Consider the following 27234-nt stretch of genomic DNA (forward strand, 5'->3'; position numbering starts at 1 on the left):
TCCATGCACTGACACTGGATAAATAAGACAGGTAATGTTCTAATACAGTTACGGTGACATAAATCAAGAAAAATTAATCTTTCTTCTTCACTAGCAATCAAATCTCATTCTGAGCTGCAATAAAGCTTTAGGGTAAATACTTAAAGACTGAAGGATGAGTTAAGGGTGTAAAATTGGGCTAAGTAATGAGTAAATAGGTGCATAAACTGCATATAAATGTTTGATGAATGAGCTGAAGAAGGGGAAAATTATGTAGGGTAACGAAAGGGAGCACAGCTTAAAGGGAAATATCTCTCTGACAGTGACATATTAGATTGTAAAATTAGATTATAATATGAGATTGTCTCTCAAAGGAAGAAAGAAAAACATTATCATTTAGATAACTGAAGATATGGTTGGAGAAAATCCCCAAAAGCTCAAACATGCAGTAAATATCCCAGGATTTGAGGGGACGATCTGGAAAATAAATGATGGCAGAGTCCTGTCTCTTGTTTCCCAGTTTTCCTGCCATGGACACCAAGGGGATGATACAAATAGATGAGATGTCTCCATTTAAAATATAAAATTTATAAAATAATCTATATATTCACATTGTATAAATAACTCTGTTGAGGAAAGGCTCCTCAAGCCAAGCTTATTGAGATTCCAAGAACACCAGACCTTGTTCTCCTCACAGGAACAAGAATATTTTGAGGCCAATTTGCATTTCATGGCCAGGGGCATCATTTGCAGGTGACTGAACAATCAAATAAAACAGCTTGAGTAGGTTTTTCTGTACAATTTTTTTTTTTTCTTTTTTCATAGAACCAGGTCATTGCTGCTCATTCACATGGTTTGGGGCATTTCAGACATTATTAACACCAAGTTCTCCTCAAGATTTCTGGTGCTGACGCACGAATTTGCATTTTATTTTCCCCAAGCTGGTGGGGAACTGAACCCACCCCTTCCACCAGCCCCAGACATCGATCAGCCTCAGCAGGGTCATGGATCTGGGCTGCTGCAGCTGCTCTTAACTCCACTAATTAAAATTTGTCATTTCAGTGCAGACTAGAAAGCCATCACTAAAAGCACCAGTGGTGACTCCATAGCCTTGGCTTTGGATAAAATAAAACCTGAGTCTTTGAGGGTGGGAAAAAAACGTTTCTGGTTTGTGCAGAAAGGGAAGGGATGCCCCAATCCTGGAGATATTCAGGGCCAGGCTGGATGGGGCTTGGAGCAGCCTGGGCCCTGCCCAAGGAGGGAATGGAATGGGATGGGATGGGCTTTAACATCCCCTCCCAGCCCAAGCCATTCCAGGATACCGAGGCGGTGAACAGAATGGGTTTGGAAGTCTGAATGGATTTTGGGATAAATCTGTTTACCTGCTTCCAAAGCAACCAGCTCTTGGTCCACGTGTTCTTTATAAAAGTTTTCACAATTTCTCTCAGTTCTGCGTTTTGATCAAGTCCAGCCTCATTCCAGGAACATGCTGTCAGCCTTCAGAATTTTGTAATGCAGATACTCTGCTTTATTGATTTGAATTTAACAATTAAATTTAATTTGAATTTAATAATTAAAGCCTCGTCCTTGCATTTACAAAATATAAACATTTAAAGCCTCATTATTTAATTATGTCATCTATTGCTCTGGTAGAGCAATCAAGGCAATCGTTGCCCACTCAGATATGTAAGGAATGTCCAAAACTACTCCTTTTACAGTTCATGAGGGAAAAAAAGCTGGAACTGAGAACATTTTTGCAAATCAAACATCTCAGTTAAAAATGTCACTCTGTATCAACTGATACATTTTATTCTGGATCTGACAGGTTTAAGTAAGATTTGTATGTCTGTTGAGTCATGTTTGAAACCCAAATCAATTTGGAAGCAGCAAAAAATCCAATTGCTGTCCTTTGCAGAATGTCAGAGTATCACCCTTCTGCAACCGTGCTGCCAAGAAAAATAAGGGAGAAAAGGTAAAGAAATGGAAATTGCCAATGGTCCACAGATATTTTTTTTTTTTACATGACAGGATAAGTAAGAATGGTTTCAAGCCAGAAGAGAGCAGGGTTGGATGGGATATTAGGATGAAATTGTTCCCTGTGAGGGTGGGGAGGGACTGGCACAAGGTGCCCATCCCTGCAAGTGCCCAAGGCCAGCTTGGATGGGGCTTGGAGCAGCCTGGAGGGTGGGAGCTGTCCCTGCCCTTAGCAGGGGGTGGTTATTTATTCAGATTATGGGGGGCTTTTCTGCTTAAAATGTATAATTAATGATTTTTAAAATTTCTACAGCTTCTACACTTGCATCCTCACAACAGCCGCGTGAACTTCAACTGAGCACACAAGCCTAGGAGAAAACAGGGCATGAAAGGGGAAGAAAATCTATAAAAGTATTTAAAATTTGAGCAAACCTAAATGAGGGCTGAAAACCTGAATGCATTTCACAACCTCTGTTCACCAGAATATGAACGAGTTCACCAGAAACAGGAAACCAGGTGAAACAAATCCTGGCAGGGGGTTGGAACGAGACCTTTAACATCCCTTCCAACCCAAACCATTCCATGATTTCAATTTTTAAATCAAAAGAGGGACTGTTTGGTGTGTTTCTCCAGATCCATCATGTTATTTATAAAGATTCCAAGTGCTGCTGCTTCCCTGTGTGCCATGGAGTCCCCTCAGGTGCCCAGCTCAAGGAAAACCTCACCTCTCCACATTTTCTGTGCTCAGAGCACTGTGTGGAGCTCCACAAAGTGAAAACCAACCAAAATGAGGGCTCTGAGGTGTCCCAGGCAGCTCCACCTCAGCCTTGGAAGGAAGGAAGGAAGGAAGGAAGGAAGGAAGGAAGGAAGGAAGGAAGGAAGGAAGGAAGGAGCGGAAGGAGCGGAAGGAAGTGGCGGAAGGAAGTGGCGGAAGGAAGTGGCGGAAGGAAGTGGCGGAAGGAAGTGGCGGAAATCTTCAGAGGCAAAGCTTTAATTTTGATTTTTCATAATTAATTTTCTGTGTGTGCACTTTACCCACACAGTCAGTTTGTCATTGATGGGGATAATTTACTCTCCTCTCCACAGGCTTCTGAGCAGCCAAATAAAAGGCTGGGGCTATTGCAGAGTGTGCAATCCTGATGAGAAAGCGGAAAAATCAGCGCCGCTGCAAACCCTGCCCTCACTCCCAGCCCTTTCTTCCAGCTGAGCTCCAAAAGAACTTTCCATCAAAGCCAGGAGAAAGCCATACACAATTTGAAAGCTTCACCTGACCTCTTGTTTCCAAAGGGTTGTGCCTTGGACCTCGGGGTCCTCCCAGCTGCCTTTGTTCCCCTCTGAAGTTCCCTTGCAGGCGCCCTCGCGGCAGCTCCCTCCCGCTCTGCTGGGACACCGGCGGCTCCCTGACCTTCCCTTCAAACAGAAACACACAAAAGGGAAGGGATGAAACCAACTGGAGCAAGAGAAACTCTGGGAGCGGGCAGGGAACGTGTCGGAGCTCCAGCAGAACTCCCTGGTTTGAAGCGTTTTAAGCCTGGCTCTGCAGAGGAGGTTCAGTCCTTGCTTGCACATATATATATAAAATAAAAATTTTTATTATTTAACTCCATCTACAAAATATTTCTGCTTGGAATTGAACCAGAAAGCAGGGATGTAAAATATCCCCCTGTATCTGGGGAAAACTCTGTGTCCTGAGGAAGCCTTGGGGCCGTTCAGCCTCCGGTGCACTGAGTCCTTGCTGTGCCTTAGAATGGATTTTGGATCCTCAGGTGGGTAAAACCCAGGCCAAACCATGCTGGGGCAGAGAGAAAAGCAAACAAAATCCCACATCAGGGTCTGCTAACAAGGTTTGGGTGTCTAAATAAGGAGGGAAACCGCCTTGAAGAGACAGAGTTGCTACAAGTGCTGCTGGAAAAAAAAAAATCAGGAGGAGAATTTTCATATCTATTCAGCATTATTGCAGCAGCCAGATGACACATTTCTGAGCTGCTCTTTAAAAGACAAAGCTTGGAAAAAAGGGCAAAATTTAAGTATCAACTATTATATTAAAGGTGAGGTAATTTTTGACATGGAAGCATCTCAGAAAATACAGGAAAAATAAAAGTGCTGTGAATAAAACTCTTAGTAATAATATTTAAGCATAAGAAGAGGGTTAGTGAGTCGTTGTGGGGATACAGACATTGCAGTGTCTCCTAAAATGAATCCATTTTAAGAGCACAGGCTTCTGGAGATGTTCAGAAATCACATTTTGCGTCTCACTCCTTGCTAATGTTCAAATCTGAGCATAATAACCAGCTCCCAGTGCTGTGTTCTCCCTGCTGCTGCCTTTTCATTTTACAGCCCCAGTTAAGCACCATCTCTTGGAGCTGAATGGAGCTCGATGCCTCCTCTGCAGAGATTCTTTTCACAGCAATAATCCACATTTTTCATTTGCAACATCAGCCTATTGCTGATGGGGGAATATAACAAAAAAATAGCATTTGTGAGGGGGAATTTTAGTTTCCCATCAATTTGTTTGCTTTTAATTTCTCAGACATTTGTCAGGAGAGAAGATTGCTGAGGGGGAACAGGTTTTTCCTGTCGTGTAAGGGTTTTGAATGGAGTTACTTTGAGTTCTTCAATTTTCACCCCATCCTTTGAATCTTCACAGCCATAATTTGATGTCCAGAGTCACTCTGGTTTATTTTTTATCTCCTATGACTTGAATTGGCGGTAGCACCAGGTTTGGGTTGGATGGTGCCAGAAGAACAAACATTGGCATCGTGAGGAGCCCTGAGAAGGGTGAAAGGTCTTTTTAAACCAACAGGAGCCTTGTTTTGAGCTAATATTAGGACTTAAAACTACATCTTCTGCTTTTAGAGCTTTTATTGAAAAGTACGAGACCGTTCAGGGAGAAAAAGAGCCCAAGACCAACCAAATAAACTCATCAGAGGGAGAGAAATGTTCAGTGAAAGTTTTCCAAGCTCCTTGAACGCTGACCTTGGAACTTCCACAGAACCATCTGCTCCTGGAATCTGGATATAACCTCAGGATTGGGGAATCTGAATTTCCTAAGGGTTGGAGTCTTGAGGGAAACAGAGCCAGGGAAGCATGGCCAACAACATCCCAGCCTGGAAATCTCTGGAGTTATCAGCACGGATAGTGAGGGGAGGCTTTATGATGTGCAGGGCAGAGCTGATTACAAAACTCACTTTAAATGGATGATAAAACAGGGAGAGACGGAGCTTGGCTGGCACTCAAAATTTAAATAGAGCATAAAAAGCTGTTACTTTATTATTTCACGAGGAACTAAAGGAAAGTAATCAAGAATACTTGTATACAACTTATTGTAGTAAAAAAAAAAGAGAGGGACTGTAATTCAGATTTTGGAATCCAGCAGCTTTATGAACTAAAGCGGCAATAAATCGAAAAATAACAAAATGAAATAGAATTTAGGAAGCTATTTAAGGACAATTTGAATTAAACAGTGTATTAGTGAGCATTTGAGTGAATCTATGTATTTTTATATCACTCCAGCTCTTGGTTGGGTATAAACAGCAGGATAAAATAGGAAAGTTAAACTCCTGGAAATCACAATTACTGCATTTTATAATGGCAATTTATATTTACAGTGTTCACTGCTCAAAGCTGAAATTGTGGCAGCTCTGTCTCTTTGAAACCTGTTTACTACCAGGCACATTTCCTGAAGGTTTCAGGAAAACTCAGTCTCCCATAAACAAATCCCACATGGATGGCCCCAAGGCTTCCTCAGGACACAGAGTTTTCCCCAGATACAGGGGGATGTTTCACATCCCTGCTTCTGGTTCAATTCCAAGCCAGAAATATTTTGTAGATGAGTTATTATTTGTGATTTCACAGAAGACCAGAGTGGTTCAATGGAAGGCCCCTCCTGGAGGAATGGATGAGCTGGAATCCCAAGGTTCCTGGACCTTTAATCCAGCTGGGCACCAAGGACAAATGATCCAAATCTCAGCCCCAAGAGCACAAACCCCGTGGGCTGGAGAGAGAAAAACAAGCAGGGTGGGACTGCAGGGGCTAAAGCTGGGATGGGACAATGAACTGCAAGATGCAAATGGAGCAGAGGGAGAGGGAATTTCAGTGACCACCGTGCCAGCAACACCAGGATTGTGAGTTCTCAAAAGAAACAGATAATGGAATCATAACATAAAATGAAATTAAAGTTGGAAAAGACCTCCAAGATCAAGTCCAACCTTGGACTGATCACCACCCTGCCCTAAACCAGACTGAAACATTGCAACCTCTTGAACTTTTCCAGGGATGGGATCTTCCAAAGCTTAACCACTCTTCCAGTGCAAAAAAAAATCTTCCTAATATCCAGCCTGAACTTCCCCTGACACAACGTGAGGCCATTATCCAGTCACTGGTTTACTGGGAGAAGAGGCTGAGCCCCTCCTCACCACCACCTCCTTTCAGGGTGATCACTGCAGAATTTTTATAGAATATAATATTTTCTTTTTTAATTAGTGAAAAAATTATGAAGTTTACCTTAAGCATCAAGGTTTTCTCTTCCATGAGAATAAAAAGATCGATCAGAGCTGTTATTGAACTAAAATTGCAAAACACCTTCAAGTAAAAGATGTGGGTGCATCTGACCTCAGGTCAGAGGTGACTTGGAACAGGACAAAATGTACAAACCTTATAAAAGCAGCACCTCGAAGCAAGGAGGGTATTGATGCCTTGTGTAGGCTGCCCTGGAGCAGAGCTCCAGAATAAAGCAGGGATTCATTCCAAGCATCTCCTCCATGGATCCACCTTGGGCAGCACCAGAGCCCAGCCAGGCCTGCACCCAAGATGAACCAAAATGGCCCCAAAATGCACCAGCGCTCCCGGGCTCTCTGCCTTGGATCAGTTCTGCTCCATTTGCACCTTGCAGTTCATTGTCCCATCCCAGCTTTAGCCCCTGCAGTCCCACCCTGCTTGTTTTTCTCTCTCCAGCCCACGGGGTTTGTGCTCTTGGGCTGAGATTTGGATCATTTGTCCTTGGTGCCCAGCTGGAACAGGAATTGTTTTGTCTCCCTGCTCTGTGCACAGAGCTCACCATCCCCTCATGTGAAGCTCAGCACTGCACACTAAAGCAGCACAGAATTTGGAAAATATAAAAGCTCAAACCTGGCATCAGTACCCCCAGTGCTTCACTCCCATGTTTTACCTGGAAAGCTTCCCAGAGATAAACAGGCAGGAAGAGAGGGAGGGATTAGGACGTCTTGCACCTCTGGCAGCCACTTGAGTCAGGCAGGGAAGGTGTGAGACATCAAAGCAAACTCTCCTCTGATGGTGGTGGTGGCAGCCCACACCTCGTTTGACATCTGTAATTAGTGTCTGCAGGTGCCAGGGAGTGAGGACTCTCAGCTGCAGCCTTTGTCAGAGACAACAAAGAGCCGCAGAGACGCTTCTGTTTAGCCTTGATGTACTTTGGGTTTTTAAAGCAAGCACAAGTGTTAAATACAGAGCTATGAATAGGCTGGGGAGAGGCGAGGCCAAGCAGAGCTAAGGCTGGAGCCAAAGGACTGCAAGAGAGACTGAGAAATTCCTTTTGTGCTTTGATTTCTTCCCCCTCCCTCTCCCAGTGCTCGTTAACCTGTTCCTGCCCCAGAGCAGCCACATCTCCATGGCTCTGGTGGCTTCCCATCCCCATCATCTCTGCTCCTTCCCAAAGGGGCTCAGCTGGAAGCTGGGGGCCTTTCCTGCAGCTCCCTTTGGCAGAGGATCAGTGCTGGTCCCTCCCAGCCCGGTCAGGACCTTTGGTTTGACAGGTTTGGTTTGTCTCTGTGGGTTTGACAGCTGCCAGCCCCAGGAGTGACACTGAGAGGATCGAGCAGAACTGCCCAAAACGCTTCTGCACTTCTGCCTTATCACATCATGGAACTTGCTGAAACTGCAGCGACAGCAAATGTTTGTCACACACAACCGAAAAAAACCCAACCCTACAAAACCCACAGAGAAGCCAACAGTTGTCAGATGGATTTCCCTCCCATTCCTCAGCCAGAGACTGCCTCAGAGCAATTCAAGGGCCACCAGGAGCACCAGCCTGCTCTTTTCTCCAGCAATCTTGTTTCCTACCCAGATTTATCCTGTCTAAAGATCTAGAAGTAAAAATTTACACAAAGTTTCCTCGATTTGTTATTTTCACAGAATGATTCTTCTCTGTGAGTGTTAAAGGTGTGTCATTCTCTACTTTTGAGCTGCAAGAAACTGGAAATAGGAGGAGGGAGGAAAAAAATGAGCTAAGGAGAACAAAAATTTAGGATGGATAACAGGAGAAATTTCTATTTCCTAACAGACAGATACAATAAACTTCAAAATAACAAATTGGTCAAACCACCAGAAATAAACTACAGAGAACAGCTCCTGCCCTGGTAAGAGATGAGCTTTTTAGCAAGTTCATCTCCTGGACAAGAGTAGCTTTTATCCATCTCCAACTTTAGATTGCACCAATAGAAGGAGAAGAGGGTATGGACACCAAAGGAAATAGCTTTTGGGAATTCAGGCTCACTATTGGCTCTCTGTCCTCAGGGATGTGGTTATGAAATGAAAAACATCTCCTCGAGCTGCCATGATGGCAAAATGAAAGAGAAATTCCTGTTTGGGAGATAATGTTTGTGAGAGAGGAGGAGACAAAGACAGAGGAAAGTCAGATTGTCCCAGCTGGAAATGGCTCTGCTGTGTCAGGGCCAGCAGGAGCCTGGGACAAGGAAGAAATCTTTGTTTAAGGATTAATTGGCACCTTTCAGCAGCACAGGCTCCCAACAGTGGGGAGCCTGAAAAAAAAGAGATTTTTTGAAGGTAACTTTACCCTCATGATGTCCCAGTGCCTTCAGAAAGGGATTTGAGGCTTCTTAAAAGAGAATGATCCTCCCCAAATGCCACTGTATTTATCCACTTCTGTTGAAGGGTTGTCATTAGGATATAGGGATATTTATTTTGTACAGAAAATCAAAATGAGGCTTCTAAGAGCTTAACTGGGGGAAAAAAAAGGAGCTCAGTTTTTCTGGAGGGGAAAAGCAGTGTTAAAGTGCATCCTAAAATATGCTGGTGTTTGGGGAAATGCAGGAAATTGCTGAGGAGATGTTCTGAACATCTTTGGGGTGTTCTGCTTTCCTTCTCTTTCTCAGAATTAGTTTGTACTCCCTGGGGACAGGTCTTAGTCAGGGATGACATGAATTTTCCCAGATTTCCAATAAAGTCTCACAACACCAACGCCTCTGCAACAACAGCCAGGTCTCCTCACTGTGTCAGCACAATTTTCCATGTCTGTGTTCCTGGGGAAACAGATCCTGAAGTGGCAGAACAGCAGGAACAACCTTTCCTGCAAAATGGAAAACCAAGAAAAATATTGCTTCCCCTCATAATCCCCCAGTTTTAAGGAACAGAGCTCCCACAGAGGTGGTGCAGACAACAGGAGCTTCAAAGGTAATTTCCCAAAGCCAGAAACCTCAAAGTGAAAGAACCCACCAGAGAGGAAATGTATTTTTAGCACTTTGCAGATGGATCATTTCATTTAGAATATCCCCTCCTGAAACATCGCCGAGGTTTCTCCTAAGAAGTGAAGTCGCTTGGGCATCCAGGGAATTTCACATCAATAAAACAAGTCATGCCTCTCCTGCAACTTTCATGACTACAACCATCTCCTTTCCCCCTTCTTCTTTATTCCTTTCTGCTCCTCCAGCCACCTCAGCTCTGTAATTGCTTAAGGAAGAAGGAAGAAAAATGAAGATTATTGAGGTCTGAGCTGCACAAACTGCTCTTCCTTCTCCCACTCCCCCAATATTCCTGACACTGGGATCTCCACTCCTCAGAATATTCTTTGGATGGAATCTAAGGGTCAATTGTGTCAAATTTCCAGACTTCCAACCAAAAGAGGGCGGGGTTAGATGGGGAATTGGGAAGGAATTCCTGGCTGTGAGGGTGGGGAGGGCTGGGATGGGATTCCCAGAGCAGCTGTGGCTGCCCCTGGATCCCTGGCAGTGCCCAAGGCCAGGCTGGACAGGGCTGGGAGCACCTGGGACGGTGGAAGTGTCCCTGCCAGGGCAGGGGTGGCACTGGATGGTTTCAATGTCCCTCCAGCCCAAACCATGCTGAGACCCTGTCTGTGGGGCTGGGATCAATCAGATCCCATCTCACCCTTTCCCGTTTCGATTCCCTTTCCCCACACATCCCTGCTGGAATGAAGGACAGGATAAAAGGCACAGAGCTGATGTGTGGTCTGGGGACTCCTGCCAAGAGCTGGGAACTGCTCAGGGCCACAAACCCATCCCACAGCCCCACCTGGGCAGGGTCACCTCACAAGGACAGCAGAGCTGCAGAGAGCCATGGCCTTCAGGTGATTTATTTGGTTTTAGAGCCCCTTATGCAGATCCAGAACCGATTTAAAGCCCAGAATTCAATACCTCCCTCAATTTCCTGTTTCCCAGGCCCACAAGGATCAGATGTGCAGCTCATACTCCAGGAGCTCGTTCTGTGACCCAGTTTGAGGAGTTTTACACAGGCCCAAATTGAACCAAAGGCTGAAACCCGATGGCTTTTCCCATCCTGTTGCCTGTGAAGCTGAACTTTTCCACTAACATAATCCCAAATGGAAATCCTATATTTTAAGGTGATATACATTTATATAAATAGGGAAATATTAAAAGCCAATTTGCTCAGCACGTTGAAATCCTGCTTTTAGCAGTCAGAGGTAATCAGTTTGTCATTCCACAAAAAGCCAATGTGCCTGGAATGAAGGAGCTATTCCATTCTTCTCCTTTCCCATATAAAAAAAACATTCTGGGATCATGCATGAGGGCTCCTGGTACAAGTGATGGGATTCTTCCAAGCATTACATGGCATTTCAAGAAGCATTAAACTCTTACCCTCCCATTTTTAGTTCTCACATGTTTCATCAAAATCCTGATTTAGAGCGAAGCAGTGAAACAACAGGGTTCTAACAAAAGGAAGTTTTCAAAAATAGGCAGTGAAAAATCCAAAGTAGAAGACATAAACCACAAAAACTCTGAAATATTGATTGTGTTTTAAAAAAATGGAGCAATGAGGCAGTAATTTACAATTAAATACCACATTTAGCATGCTGGGTGTTCAGAATACAATTCAATAATATAATTCATTAATAACTCAATAATATAATAACCAATATTCCTGGGAAATTAATGTTAATATTTAGCCTGTTTATTAATGGCTAAAAATGAAGCTGCTATAAATTTGCACCGGGGTAGTCAGTAATGATGCATTACTCTTATTATTTCCCATTTAAAAATTCATTTTTTTGTGCATTGTACCTGAAGTTCCCTGAGGTACAGTTGTATTCTCAAATGTATGGATAGAAATTTCTGGCAAAATAAACCAAACTAAACAAATAACCAAGGAAAGCCACCAATCATTGCTGTGTTCTGAATTCACACTCTGCAATGATTTGTTTCAGGAAGAAATTATTTCCAGAGCTGTTCATCATTTCCATGTGAGTCAATTATTCAAAATAATTCTCTTTCTGCTCCCACCTCCCAAAGCCTCACTGGGCCCATACTGGGGACGAAATTCCCAAAAAGTCCTTTGGAAATCATTTTATTAAAGGGTTTAAATTTCTGTTGCTGTTTTATATCCTCACAACTGTCAAAAAGAGATTTTACTCACGCCTGGAATCTGTCCAGGGCTGTTTCACCTCACAGAATGGGAATCATTAAGGTCAGAAAAGCCCTCTAGGATCATCAAGTGAACCAGAACTGCCAAGGCCACCCCTAACCCACATTTCCACAACTTTTAAATCCCTCCAGGGATGGGGACTCCGTCCCTGCCCTGGGCTTGATAATTTTTCCTGAACAAATTCCTGCAGGATTTTCTCCTGAAATTTCAATCTAAAAAACCTCTCCACGTGGGAATCTTTGTTTCCACAGCTTGTGGCAGCTGCGATATTTGTGGAGTTTGGTGTGGAGTCTGTGTTTTGGTCTGAGAGGAGCAACTGTTGGGTTTTGCAGTCATTTCCCAGCCCTGTTTCTACGTGTGGATGTTTCACATCCCATTTCCTGCAGCTCTCCCTGCCCACTCCCATCCAACTGCAAACACATTGACTCATCCAGCCCAGGGCGGAGAGAAATCCTATAAAAGATCCCACTGATGGAAAGGCTGCAACTGGGAGGAAACTCACACCCAAAAGGCTTTTCTGACCACGGAATACAAATTATTTGCAAGGTACAATGACACTCTCATTCATATTGAAATTAATCCTGAGGAAAACAAAGTTTTCCAAGTCTAGTTTTTGTCTGTTGGAGAGTTTAAGGGATGTTTTGAGGGGGCAGGGAGGGATAATGTGGATTTAGTTTTTCTGCACCTGATGTTTTCACCTTTGCTATTCTAATTTTTATTCTAATTTTTTTCCTAAATTTTGGAGATGAATTGTCTTCTTAAACTCCTGAAGGGTGCGGTGGGGATTAAAAGCACAGGTGCAGAACTGAAGGAAATATTCTGTAGCACCAGCAAGGGATCCACTGCAAATTTCAAGATATCCTTTGTGCCCATTTAATAAATGGGAATTTCACAAAAACCTCCTCTTAGAACCAAGCAGGGTGAACACCTCTCCTCCCATTCCTTGTCCGCATCAGATTAGGGACTGCCACAAACAATTTGGCATTAAAAAAAATAGTTGGAATTTTACACCCTGGGCATTTTGGACTAGAAAGGATCCAAGTGCTCATTCCTGGGTTATCCCTGCTTTGAGTTTGCTCCAGATCACCTCGTGCCCTTCAGCTGAGACCTGTGAGAATCAGGCACGAGGCTGCCCTGCCACATTTCCTCCAGCTCCTGGGAATTAAAACCTTTCCTCTGGTGTTGTTGGTTTAGTTTTTGTGCAGCTGTAAATTTACTCCTTAGGCAGGAACTGGAATTGAACCTGAAAGCAGAATTTTTGGCCTCTAGACTGATTCATTCCATCAAAACATAAAAACCACAGGCTGCAGCTAACAGGGGAAACACCTGTACCACCAAAATGAGGAGTTTTCCACAATATGAGATGCTGGGTGTAAAATGCTCAAAGTGGAGCAAATCCTAAATTGAATTTGTACAGAGACATTAAGTTCAACAGAAGCTGCCGACAAGAGCACTTTTTCTGTTATTATATTGTATCCTGAAATTACATGAAATGAATAAATACAAGGATATCAAGAACTACAATTGAAAAGATAATATCTACTGAAAGCCTGGCTTCTTTTGCTTGATCCAAGATGAAATTGAAGAGCTGATTGCAAAGATAAACACAACTACTTATTTCAGCCAGTAGGAATGAAACCCTTACCTTTGCTTTCAATCCAAGCTTCTTCTTTCCCCGATCCTCTCCCCTCCAGGCTTTTTCTTCCCAATTAATGATGAAGGAGATCTTCATGGATATCCAGTTATTCCCAGAGCCAGGTCCTGTGGGACAGAGGCCTCGTGGTGCCAGGAAAAGGAATAGGGAACAAAGGAACACGAAATTTAGGGAAGGTTGGGATTGTGGCTGGGACGACACACGCAGGGAAGAGAAAGCTTCCAAGGAATGTTTTTAGGTGTATGTGGAGGTCACAGCAACCTCAAAACATAAACCAACAAACAGAAAAGGAAACCAAAGGACCTTGTTTGATATATGGCAGCTCTTGATTTGTCACAGCACAACAATTTCTCGCCTCTTTCTGAAAAATGACTCCAAAGAGAGAAAAAATACATGAAATAACTGTCCTGAAAATAAAAATTTATTTGTTTTAACACAAGTTTCTCAGAGTTCTGAACCATTGGCCTCAGTCAGATCACAATCATGACCTGCAAGTGACTCCCTTGCCTTGGCCATGGCTGGACAAGTGTTGCAGCAAGGTAGAAAAATTATAAAGAAAAAAAATTATAAAATTATAAAATCAGGGCTGCTCTGGCTGGTCTGCCATTTCTTCTAAGTCAAGGTAGCCCCTCTGCAATTCCCATGTGGAAGCAATCCTGGTGTGAGCAGTTCATTGACACAACAATCCATTCCTGGGGAAAAGAACAACCAGCACCTGGATAAACTGTTTGTGCACCCTTAGAAAAATGAAAACTCTCTCTCACAAACAACTTTTCCTGCATGTACACACTGGGGTTGGAGTGACCAATCATTACAGGATAACAACTTGTTACTGACCAATAAAGGGATTGGCAAGAGAGCTCCTGGCCAATGGGAGTCACACCCAGGGCTGTAAAACTGGATAAAAATGTGAATAAAGAATGGGCTTTTTCCACCCTGAAGAAAATGGAGTCTGTGTGATTCATTCCTATAACCTTGAGCTCACTCCCCTCCCTGCCAGTGTCACCCCCCGAAGGCCGCGTCCGCCGTGTCCTTTACCAACCAAGGGCTGCATTTGGTATTTCTGCAAGCACCTGGGCTGAAACCACCCCCATTTCCCACAAGTTTCTGCAGCAGAAATCCCAATTTATTTCCATGAGCCCGTTCAAATTCCACTTCATGGCCTCTGTTGAAATAAACCCCTCAGATTATTCCACTGCAACAGCCTCACCCTTCCCACTCCATCCCTCGCCTCCCTTCTGCACAGAGGGGAGCAGTTGGAATCCAACCTTTACGTTTTTATTGCCACAAACACTTTTTCCTTTGCTGAGCGTGTCACTCCAGCCCTCCCAGCTCCCTGCAATATCCACCTTTTTCAATAAGGGATACAATAACTCATACAGGGCATGGCTCCTGTACAAATAACCAAGCACAGCCTCAAAGATAACGATGTTTTCCTCCTGCCATTTCCCACCTGGGGTGAAGGTGAGCATGTAAACCAGATGTTTCGGGCAAAAAAAGCAAATTCCCAAACTCATGACCCAGAAAAAGCCTTTTCTGGGTGTCTCAGGAGCTGGAGGAACATCCTGCATGATTTATAGCAGCAGGCACAGAACAAAAAACAGAACATTAGACAAGAAAACAGGGTACCGCCCATTTAATATTATTATTATTTATTAATATCTATGCAAGATTCACAAGTGTTTCTCCATCTACTTAAAATAACACCTCTAACTGCTCCATTTTTTTTTTTTAAATTCAGGCATGCTTTAAAATTCAGTTTGGTTTTAGGAGTCGAGGAGGGGAGAAGGCAAACAGATAAAGAGGGATTTTTAATGTGTTATTTATTCAAATACATGGGGCTGAGCAATAGATCTGCTGTTCCCAGACAATGCCTGATTCTTGCTGTAAGAATGGAGGGAAAATGCTGGGAAATGCTTGTTTATCCCTCTCTTATCTGCAAGTCAGATCAAAGCATCAGCGGTTTAAAGAAGTTGACTTCACTCCACCAAAGGAATGAGCTCTGGTGTTCCTGAGCCCTGCTAAAATATTGGGGATTTTTATAGGGAAGTAAAATTTCAGTGGCAGGAAAAACACTGTCTGTTACAGGATTGGGGTAATCTCTTCCAGTATGCCCTGGGATTAGAAGGGAAAATATTAAAATCCCCTCAAGTCCTCCCTTTCCCACAGAGGAAAGTAGGGAAGCATCACTGTCAGGGACAGTGAGGCCAACACAAGTCCTGGGGGCTCAGATTGTGCTTGGCCAAAATAAATTTTTTTTATTTTCCTTTCATTTCTTTTTTTTCCCCAGCACAATTCTGTCTCTTGTTTAGGCCACTTAGAGAATTTAGTTCTATTTTTTCAGGACATTTTAAAGAATGGAAGAGATCCAGCCCCGCACAGTTTAGCAAATATTCCAAAAATTCTGTCCCCTATTCTCTGATTTCTGATTTTATCCAAATGGGGCAAGGAACAGCTTCCCAATAATTAAACCACACCAAACTCGGAGGCTTTAAACTCTGTTTTCCACCCTTCAGAGAAGATGAAGTGTTTCCTCCCTTCTGTGGCTCCAGAAAAGGGATGATGAACTTTTTTACAAACATCTTTTATCAGCTGAGTCCTGGCAGCTCCAACAGAAAGGTTATTTAGGAGCATCGGACAATAACAACATGGGACAATTAAATTCAGCTTTTTGTCAGGCGTGTTCCTTCACCATGGACAGGATAAATGACTGACACATGAAAGGGTCAAAACGCTTCTTTTTACACGGCTGAATATTTGCCTTCACCCTCTGGGCTCCTCTCCCTCAGCCTGCTGATGTCCCCATGTGGGTGACAAGCCCTCAGAGTCCCCGGTTTCCTGTCATGTTCTCAGGGTTACAGGAATACAATGAGTAATGCACATTTTAAAGGAGCCTTTCAGAGACAATGTGCACGCAGCTGGAAAATCCAGAGGAGAGGTTTATGCTTTCCCCTGCTTCTTGCTGCGTCGTGCCTGACTGTATTTATAGCAATTTTCAAGAGTTTATGGAGCCAGAGAGCACAAAACCCAACAAACTGCATTCGGGGCATCAGTTTTCATCATTGCCAAGCCCCCCTGAAAGCCCAGACAGATCCAATCCCGAGTTGAGGAGCATCACACTCTGCTAAATATAACTCAGTGAGTTGATTTAGCTGGGAGGAGACACCACAATGAAATTTCCTGCACAATTTTACATCCCTCCCGAAACACGGGATGTCTTTGAATGGAAACTCAGAGATTCAGTGGAATAAATCGGATTAATCCCTTCGGAAAGGCAGCTCAAGAGCAAAGACTCTCAGTTTTTTATGTCATGGATATCTTAGAGGTTGGATGGGCAAGTGAAATTCAACCTGTCATTATTTCATTGTTTATATTATGTTTTTAAATCCTCCAAGGGGATAAAAGACTTAGATTTGCTCCATTACACAATATAAACCCTCTGAATCCATCCCCACAGTCAGAACCCTGCAAGTGGAGTCATATTCCCAAGGGATCTGCTGGGATACAGGACCCAAATACCACCCAAATTTTTAATGCATTGATTGAAAATCCTTGGAATTTGGTTGGCCAAAAATAGGAGACAAGAGGCCAAGGAGAACATAATCAGTGGCAGAAGTTTTAGTGTTTATCCATTTCCTTTCTCTTATTCTAAAATCAGATGATTCTGCAAAAAAGAATTAAAGCCACCAAGAGAAAACTCCACATAACAATCAAGTTTTTATAACAGCTGCTCCCTTAGGAAAAATACCAGGGATGTGTAAAACAACCTAAAATTTCACCCAAATTAAAGACTATTCACTCAACCCAGTCAAAATTACAACAAAATGATCTGAACAAGAGCTGTCACTGAGAAACAAATCTTACCCAGTGTATGAAATGTAGCTTTTCCTGATGCTGACAGATAAACTTTGGGGTTTGAAACACTTCTAGTCTACACTTATAAAGAGCACAGTGGCATTTTCCACATTTGCTTTACCAAGTCTCTAGGGAGGGTTCAGGATGAAGCATAAAAACTTTGAGAAGAGACTGAAAATAGCAGCTGAAGGCACTGTCACGTCTCAGCCTGCTGCATCTCAGAAAAAGCATTTTCCACTTGGAGTTCAAACCTTATTTCTTTCAAGGGCTGATCTTAAATAGCGACGTTCGACCCCAACCACTCCAAGAAGTGGCTTTGGAAAAAGCCAATTTTTAAATGCAGCCTGAGAAATGACAGCTTTGAAAGAGCAGAAAATACCCAGACACGAGCCAGGACTTATTGATTGGTAAGTCTGGAAGCCAGGTAAGCAAAACCACACAGGGTTGTGCACAAGAGCTGTTAGGGAGACCTCAGAAATCATGGAGTCTCCTTTTCCAGTATTGCCAGCCCACCAGAGGAGCAATCCCACCACAGCAGCCATCCCCATCCCTGGATCAAAGAGCAGGAATAGATGGAGCAGCTCAAGAAATGTGATCTCTCTGCTTTCTCATCAAAATAAACATTTTTTTAAGAAAGATAGGATAAATTGGGTAAAAAAATACCCACACCTGCAGCAGACATAACCACGTGACTTCATGGAGGGGCTTGATCCAATGGGGATCTCTCCCAAATCAGCTCTAGACTGAGCTGAGGAGTTTAAATTAAATATCAGGAAAAATTTCTCCACTGGAAGGCTGCTCAAGTGTTGGAGCAGGTGGAATGCCCATGCCTGGAGCTGTTCAGGATGTGGCTCCTGGGGACAGGGTTTGGTGGTGAGCTCAGCCAGTGGCTGGGCTTGGTTTTGGGGCCCTTCTCCAACCTTTCATGAACTGTACTCCAAAAACACCTGGTGCAGGTGGAAATCACAGGTCAGGATGTTGAGGAAGCTCCTGGAGGAGATGGATGAGACCAGCAAACGAAGAGAAATTTTCTTTCCTGACTCTTTGTGGTCCCAAGAATATTTGCTGCTTCGAGATTCAAGGGTGGGTTTTAGACACTGGAATTCCAAATCTGTTTCCAACCTAAATCTGGGAGATCTCCCACAAGGATATCCTTGAATCAATTCTACTTTTGCTGATTCCTAAAATGTGGAACACAACAAATACAAGAAACTTCCCTTCTTTGTACCACAGACACCACTAAAATCAATTTTTCAGTTATTCTGGATTTCAACAGCTCCTCTCATGGATTCCCAAATTCCCAAATAATAATTGAGGTATTACTTCCATCCTCTAATTTAAAGCCACTTAATCCTTTGTTTGTTTTTTCCAAGCAGCACTAAAATAGGCAAAAAAATCCTTGTTTGGTTTTGTACCCAGCACTATAAAATAATTTTTTTCCTTTCCAAATCCATTAACTCTTTGCTAACCTCAATAATCCTGCCTGTTTTAACTTCTTATCCTACCATTTCATGTAATTCCTGTAGATCAAGCCAACAACTTTTTCTGTTCAGCCAAGAAACCAGAATTAAGTTATAAAATCTGCCTCTTATTATTTTTGCCCCTGAATAATTTTATAAAATCTGCCTCTTTTTACCCCAAAATTTTACAAAATCTCCCTCTTTTTGCTCTTAAATCTCATAAAATCTGCTCTTTTTCGTGCTATTGTTTAGCCCTTCCCTTGACTCATTAAAAATCCATTTCAACCCAGCCACCCTGGAACAAAACTGGTGGCTGAGAAACCTTCACCATGCAGAAAAATGATCTCTTTATCCCAAACTTGTTCTGTCTTTCAGCAGTTTTGGAATCAATAATGTTCCTTAACCACCTCTGACACTTTGCAGTGCTCAACTGAAACCTTGGCTGAAAACAACAAATAAATGAGGCAGAACAAAAAGAAAAACAGATTTTCGAGTGCTCCAAGCATGCTTTTGCTTGGAGAAAAGAAAAACCATTGGAAAAACATGGATTTTGTTTTTTTATAATCAACCCAAATGGATATTTAAGGAGAGTTGAATCACATAATAATATTTTCTGTGAGTAATTTGAAATAAATGGCTTTTAATATGAAAAATATGAAATATTGCTTACATTTGCTTGGTTGTGGTGGTGATTTTCATCTTTAATTCCTTTTTCTGTTTTGGGGTTTGGGGTTTTTTATGTATTCCAACATTTATCTTTTTTAACCTTTCCTTCATTATTGTCAATGAAAAAGACATTAATTACCTGTCCAGGTCAAGGTTTAATTGACTTAAATGTGGTTTACCTCAGTTGTCTGTGGCTGACACCACATTCCTCATGAATATCCCCACGTTTTACCTGGAGCTGGCTTGAAAACTTGGAGCTGAAAATGAAAAAATGCAGGGAAAATTATTGTACAAAGAATGTAATCCTGATCTGGTGAATAGAGCAGATTGTCTGCTCAGAATTAATAATAATGAGAATAATTAGAACTATGACAGTAGAATAATAATAGAATAATAATGAAAAATAGGAAAATTTATTAATAAAATTAAATTTAGTAGTGGTAACAATAAAAAAAATAATTTAAAAGACAACAGCATTGGGTCCAAATAAAATCCAGCAGCATTTTTTTCACAGAGCTTGATTTGTGCCACTCACCAAATTAATCCCATTTTTCCTGGTCTCTTGTGGTACTTCCCAAGGTTGGAGCCTCAAAACCTGTAGGAAAAACTGGAACACTTTAAAACCAGCCAAAAACTGTCATTTAGGACGTAAGAGTCCCTATCATTTATTCAGCCATGGAAAGTACCCATAAAATAAACATGAAATGGAGGAGAAGACAATTTTCCCGCTATTCCTCCACGGATTCTCGTGGCTTTTTCAACTTTCAGTGGTTTAAAAGAGGCATTTTTCCATCTCAGGGTAGCCAGAAGTTTGGATAAATCCCTTCTGTTTGCTCCTTCTTCCCCAGTTGCTTTAAGGCTAAGACTGAGCTTAATTATCTCTCGAAGCACAGGTCAGAGTTTGGGGTGAAAATCTGAAATATCCTATAAAAACTTACATGCTGTGATTAGAAAGTACTTCTGAAATTAAGATTTTCACTGAGAACCTTTTCCTCTGAGCCAGCAGATGCTGAAAGTCCTCAAGAGCAGAATTTGATGAAGAAAAGCTGCTTAATTGGAAAGCTTGCAAAACAAGCATCACTTCCCAGGCCACGGATATTGCCAAAAGCTTCGGAGGTAAAATAAAAAACCAGGCTGGAGGCAAACAAAACTCTCTATATTTTTTAACTTAATAGTTGTAAGTTTTTTACCACATTCCTCACAGAGAGGGAAGTGAAATTACTTTCCAGAAAAGAGAAAGGAGTTTACAGCACAATAAAATCAGATTAAAAAAAGCTAAACTAGCAATAGCAGCTGCAAAAAGAAGTTTAACACAGGCACATATGCTCACAAATCCAAGCTGGACAGACAAGGCAAAACTTTCCAGGAATTTTATGGGGTGAGTTCAGCACAGAATATTATGGGCTAAGTTCAGCACTTCCATGCACAGATCCAGCCCTGTAAATCTTGCTTTAATTGAATGAGTATTTATTTGAGTAGGCCCATGTTGAAACCCTGGTTACTGAGAATTTTGGATTTCTGTGCTGCCAGGCACTGACCCCCAGGAGAAAACTGCACTGACCTGAGGAGAAACTTCCAAAATGGAATGATGGAGCTGGGATTGTGGGTGTGGGGTTTGAATAGAAGTGTGTGATATCACAGGGTGGGAAATTTAGAGTTTAAGGGTTTAGAATGTAGTAATAGAAATAAAGCAAGATGGAGGTTTTAGGATGGTGGCTGGTTCTTGCTCTCCTCCTTGGGTTTGGGTGGTTTTGTGTAATTGGATACAAAGTCCCCATTGTGGGCCATGGGTGGTTGGTTATTGGGTTAAAAGTAAAAATAATTGAGGTGTCATTTCTTAATTGGACAGTTTATCCTTAAAAGGCCTTGTAGAGAGAGAGAGATGGGGCTCCATTTTTAGCCTGTTAAAGTCAAATACTACAGAACTCACAACTGTAACACAGTCTGTAACATAAATAAAAACTAATCTACATCTGAGCCTGAACATTTAATTGCTTTTCATCCCGACCCTGGCAAAAAAGTAGCAAAGACTCCACAGGCCCAAACTTTTATCCATTCCCTGTACATCGGCACACGCAGCACTTGCACAGATGTTAAGGCTGAATTCCCATCTCACCTGGATTGATGTATAAATTTTTTCAATGGTAGAGCAGCAGCCAGGGTTTCCTGCTCTTGGAAAAGGAGGAGAGGAAGAGCTGTTGAGATAAAGCAAATTCCACAAGATAAAAGTCCATCAATTGAGGCAGGCAGAGCTGAGCTGGTGACTGACAAACACAAGGTGTGCAGGGTACCACAATCTCAACAGCAGAACGTGCTAAAATATCGAGCAGGAAGTTGCTATCTGGTGGAATATGACAAAGCTGGTGAAACTTGGAAATTGTGGAATAATCAGAAAGAAATAGTGAAGCCACGAGCTGGAGGAAGTGCTGCTATCTGAGCTGGCTTTGCTGATAAAGCAGAAAATATCTGGATATCAAACTCAGCATCAGAGGCCTCATAAAGCAATTCAGGGTTTTATCAGGAGTGTGGAAGGCACCGTGTGGAATCAGCACCAGTGGGAAAGATCCAGCATGGATACAGGCCCTGAGTAACCAGGAGGGTACTGGGAATTACTGGGAAGCCATGCAGCAGAAATTCATGTGACAGTTATACTCAAGGAAAACTTTCTCATCCACCTTCATTGCCTCTGGACAGGATTTCCCCTGCACTCAGGAAAATCCCTCAGGAGAGCTCTGTTGCTCTGTTGAGGCTCCTTCTCCCCTTACAGTCACAATCCCTGTCTGCAGATCACATCAATCACAATGGTTTTTAGTGTAATTCCCACGGTTTTTAGTGTAATTCCCACAGTTTTTAGTGCAATTCCCAACATCATGAGTCCCAAACTATGAATTTCTGCAGGTGGGGGAGATCACTGGTGCAGAGGAGCTGATTCCCAGCTCGTTTCCAGCTCCCTGCTCTGCTGCTCTAATTAGCAGACCTGTCCACGCCTCATTTCAGCCTTCATGCTATGCTTGTTCTTTAAGAGATCCTAAAGCCTATGCTCAGCTGCACATTGTGGATTGACACGAGGGCTGGAGGCATTCCAAACTCCAGGCCTGACCAAGTTGTCTGGGGGAAAAAGGCACTGCATTGAAGCTACACAGATAATTTAAGCCGAGTGTCAACTGGAGGAGCTCCTTCCCCCAGAGCTGAAGCTCAGCCAGGATCTGCTGTGAGAGGACACTGGAACCTCCCTGAAACCAAGGAGAGAAATGGGATCTACTCCATTTCCATGGGGAAAAGGGTCTCGGGGATTGCTGGGATTTTCACTGGTGTCTGAGGAAAGCACATCCCATAGATTTGGAGTTAAATCATTCGGATCTACTCAGAAATGAGAAGTGTTTTTATCAGGTTCCAAATTATGTCACTGTTAATGCCAGAGCTGTGTAAAACTTCCCAGACTATTCCCATTTCACAACTCTCAGGCACAGGGTGGGATTTTTGGGGTGTCCTGTGCAAGGCTAGAACTCGGTTTGGATGATCCTCCCTTCCCACTCAGGATATTCTGTGGTTTGTGATTCTTGCTGAGGGAGCAGCTACTCGTATGTGCAGGATTACTCAGTGGATACTCACAGCCATTATCAACTCATTAATCAGAAACATTTTACAGAATGAAAGTCAGCCATTGTTTTCTATTGTCTTTCAGGCATTCAGTTATTAATTCCCTTGCTGCAGCCAACCACCAACAAATTGTTTGGGTTTTCTTTTTCTTTTTTGGATTATGATCCTCAGGCCTGCCCTAAGAGGCCAATTAGCTGTTTGTAATTAATGACTGGTTGCTGCTTGTCAGAGCAATGTGCCTTGTCCTGAGAGGAGCACCTGGGTGCTCCCAGTGCTCTGCAGACACTTCCCTGCTCATTTCGATGCCTTTCAAAACCTGGCATAGACACTGATACCATTTTCTGTCCTGGTAAAATTAGAATTCACGGTCCAGTTGTCAAAGGACAAAATGGGAATCTGTGCAAAGACCTATCACTGTGGGAATTCCCTGTGACTGGCACAGATGACAAGTGTTAATTAATTTTTTTTTTTCTGAAGGGACTGTCATGAATGAACCCTTTTCCTGTCAGCTGTGAAAGAAAACCCTTTTCACTCCTGACAGGGCACTCAGAGACTTCAGCTCCTTCTTGGGTTCCTGGAGTCCTCAAGCTCCATCTTCAAAGAGAAATTATATATTAATTTTTTTTTTCAATAAAAGCAATTCAGTGTCTCTCTGTGAGAGATACTGGCAGGGAAACAGAATTCCCATGACCAGTCCAATGGGATGTGTAAGAGTTCCAAGGATTTAGAACATTGCAATTACAAGGATGTGCTGATTCCACCTAAAAGGGTCTGGTCCCAGCTGTCCAACTGATTCCAAGTCCAGCTGAACTGCAGGAGCAGAGAACCTGTGCAGGACCCTCTTCACAAGTAACAGCCCCCTCAAAAATGCAGGAGGGCTGCTTGAGCCATTGGTATCAAATATAAAGAGGAAAACTGACTCTGCACAGCTGAATTTACACACCTTCAATTCCTGCAGGGTCAAAATTCCAGCAGCAGGGAATTCAGGGCCATAAAAAGATGTATCAGAGGAAAAATTAGAGAGAAATGCTATGAAAAAGGGCCTGTACACTCTCTAATATTGGAAGTGGACAATACAAAATTCATGAGCAAAATTGGCAGAGAAGCTTGAAAACCACTGAAGACAAGAAGCAACAAAAACAAGATGCTGTCTTAACAAGATGCCCTTAAATAAAAGGATTTGTCATGGTAATAAAAAGTATGAGCAAAAAATAGATGCAGCCTCAAACTGCAGCCAAAAGGAGCAATTCTTCCCCAGCAAAATGAGATCAATGCAGGCTTGGAAGTAAAGACACACACAATGAGTCTAAATGGCAAAGAGAACAGCAAAATGAAGGAAAACAAGGAGATTAGCTCAGGAAAACAATAGGCAAGAAAATAAAACCAGATATAACAACTCTCTTGGGGAAAAGAATATAAAATAATATAAAATCCAAACAAAGGGAAGAGCCTGACCAAGTACAAACAAATGACAATGGATGCAAGAAAAATATAATTACGAAAAGGGACTCAAAATGTTGAAACACTACAGATTTAAATAACCACCCAGTCAATATCACTCCAAGAGAAGATGTGATTTTGCAGGAATAAATACAAGAACAGAGCATGCCCCTCTCTGACAATAGAAAAGTTACCCAGTTCCTGTTGTCCTTTCCCAAACTTTCTAAGGAGATTTGAATGCATGGTTTTACTTCCCAGACATCATCATCTGCTCTGGGTTCCCATCAATACCATTACTCACAAGGCTTTTGTGTTTTCCCCAGCATTTTGTGAGTCAGCCAAGACAGGCCAGGGATAATTGACAGGAGTCGTTCAGAAGGAACATTCCAGACCCAAAGCAGAGCAGGGAGATGAGTGCAGACGTTCTGTTCTACCCCTTGAAATGACATCACGACAAGACTGGCTTTGTATTTAAGAACAGGTCATTGTTTTTTTGTCTGAAACAACTGGGAGAGTTGGTTTCTGATAGGAAAGGCTGAGTTAAATCCACTATCTACTGAAATCAACAGGAAAAAAATGGCAAGTAGCATTTTTGTGTTGATTTCAGACCTGGGAATCCCTTTCCAACACAGAAAACCCAACATAAACGAGGTTTCTGTGCGGTGTTAATAGTTGTAAAGAGCCAAACAAGAAGCTGAGTTCCAACATAAGCTTGAAAAAATGTTTCTCCCTTGCCCTAACCAAAAACATGGCTCATGAATTAGTGGAGGTGACCAAAACCAAATCATGCTTGGTGCCAATCCTTATTTCTTGAGTAAAAACTGATTTATTTTTTTTTCAATGCTAGATCTGAAATATTTTCATAGAATTGTAAAATGACAGAATTGGTAATTTTGGACAAGACCTTTAAGATCTTTAAGCCCAACCACCAGCCCACCACCACAGTGGCCACCACTAAACCATGCCCTCAAGTGCCACATCCCTGTGTTTTTGGAATATATCCAGGGATGGTGACTCCACCATTCCCTGGACAGCCTGAGCCAATGTTTTACAGCCCTTTCCACAAAGAGATTTTTCCTGGATTTCCAAGATTTTGCCCACATGGAGCCATCCATGGAAGTGGCTGCTGGCAGAGGATGAGCCCTTTGTTCCTCTCTGCAGCCACTTCTGCTCCTTCCACTCTCTGCAAATATTGGGGTTTTCTGGATTTTCCTCCTGCTGGCTACAAAGGCTAAAAGTAGAAGTCTCCAAAACTTTAAACATTTGCAGGAGTTGAATTGAGGTGTAATAAATTAATCAATAAAAATACCAAACCCAAAAAAAGAATTCTGAGAGCGGGTGAGAACCTCTCTTGACTCTCTAGATAGTTTTGAATTTTGACTGTTACTTGGGAGAGGAAAAAGCACATAGTTTGGGGAAGAGAGATGTTGAACCCTTTATTCCCCTTCTGACCCTTGGATGGGGAAGGAGATGGTCGAATATTCCTCCTGGGAATGGGGCTCTGAGGGACGCCCCAATTGCCTCATGCTTTGTTTTAACTCTTAATCCTTGTTTGCAGTACACACTTATGGCTACCAGGCCAGGTTTTTTGGTGTGTTTGGCATGTTTTGATGTTTTTTATCTCCAAAGTGTGTATTATTTAAAGATACTCACAGGGCACAGGTTTTGCTGACATCCAACAAGTCCATCTCTTTAAAATTCAGGAGTTATTTACTCCTCACTCACAGTTCTCTCTTCCCCCTTTGCAAAAGACATAAAAACACTGAAAACTCCCCATTCTTTCTGGTTATTGATTGAGTGGGTTCTGTGTGGAGTAGATGCAGATCCCACGTGTGCAGTCCACTGGGATTGTCTCTTTTCTGTTACATGGTTAAAAATATATCAATTTTTCAAAGACCAATGCTTCTGAAAGTGGTTTAGGCCATAAAAAGAAACGTGCACTTATCAGAACTAACATCAGGAAAGAGATAGGGAGGAGCTGGGTTATCTTTGGAGTGATAACAGCAATGGGAGAGCAGTATCTGCTGAATTTCCAAACTGCATCAGGCATTCTCCATGCACTGGAAAAGCCTCAGGCACTTCTAAATATGCTGGGTTTATTCTGTCCCATGCTGGTCTCAGAGGCTGAGCTAAAATTAGCTTTTTCTTGCCTTTTTCTTCTCTTTTTTTTTCCAATTTAGTTGTTCAGGATCTTTCTCAGGTGTGGTGAGGACAGGTTTGCAGTGACTGGGTGTTTCAGCGTTTAAGCCTCCAGCAGATCCATGGAGCATCTCCCAGTCCAGACAATTCTCTCCCTGCTCTCTTACAGGGGGAGAGAATATCTGTCTTGGCAAACAGCCCTGGTTTAATGGTTATCGCTGCCATAACCTCAATTCTCTCCTCACCTACTCTGCAGTTCCCCAGAATCCATCCTAACAGCCAAACCCCTCTTTGGCAGTAACAATTTTGTTGATGGCACCCAGTTCCTTGCATTGCCCCAAATCGCAGCTCCCAGCGACAGCAATTCCAAGTGTCTTCATTCCCAAACCCTTTTAAAGGCTGCCCAAAACAAGGAAATTAAAAACCTGCTGGTTGACCTAATTGGGTACTGCCAGGTTGTGCTTCTGCTCCACCTCCCATGACCCATTAAGCTACAGGGCATCATTTCCTGTTAATTAATAGGCTCAATTAGAATATTTTGAGGTGAGCCTCCCTTTAACTGTGTTACAACCAAGCAAAACCCACAGACAGCCCCAAAACCACTTGGCAAAACCATGATCATCAATTTAACCTCCTCTATAACCTCTTCTTGTTTCTGGGGGCCTGCTTCTCACCTTGGGATTTCCTTCCACAAAAAACGAGCACAGAACTGCTCGGTCAACACATTTCTTACTTCCCACAGCACCAATTCCTCATTAAATTAATGAAGCAATGAAACAGCCAGCCAGAAACCGGAAATACAAACAGTAGAATAAA

General features: G+C 42.6%; 1 long non-coding RNA gene across 1 annotated transcript in view; it reads right to left on the minus strand.

Annotated features, from left to right (window-relative positions):
• LOC143694904 (uncharacterized) overlaps window positions 1-26126 on the minus strand; it is a 70154-nt gene extending 44028 nt beyond the window's left edge. Inside the window, exons 1-5 of the long non-coding RNA XR_013183713.1 lie at window positions 25933-26126; window positions 21356-21410; window positions 19775-19834; window positions 13250-19496; window positions 3226-3363 (exon numbers count right to left, since the gene is read on the minus strand). This is a non-coding gene — a long non-coding RNA (uncharacterized LOC143694904). The remainder of the gene's footprint in view (window positions 1-3225; window positions 3364-13249; window positions 19497-19774; window positions 19835-21355; window positions 21411-25932) is intronic.
• Window positions 26127-27234: the final 1108 nt, after the last annotated feature.

The sequence above is a fragment of the Agelaius phoeniceus genome, chromosome 10, assembly GCF_051311805.1.
Source record: "Agelaius phoeniceus isolate bAgePho1 chromosome 10, bAgePho1.hap1, whole genome shotgun sequence".
In the NCBI taxonomy this organism is placed as follows: Eukaryota; Metazoa; Chordata; class Aves; order Passeriformes; family Icteridae; genus Agelaius; species Agelaius phoeniceus.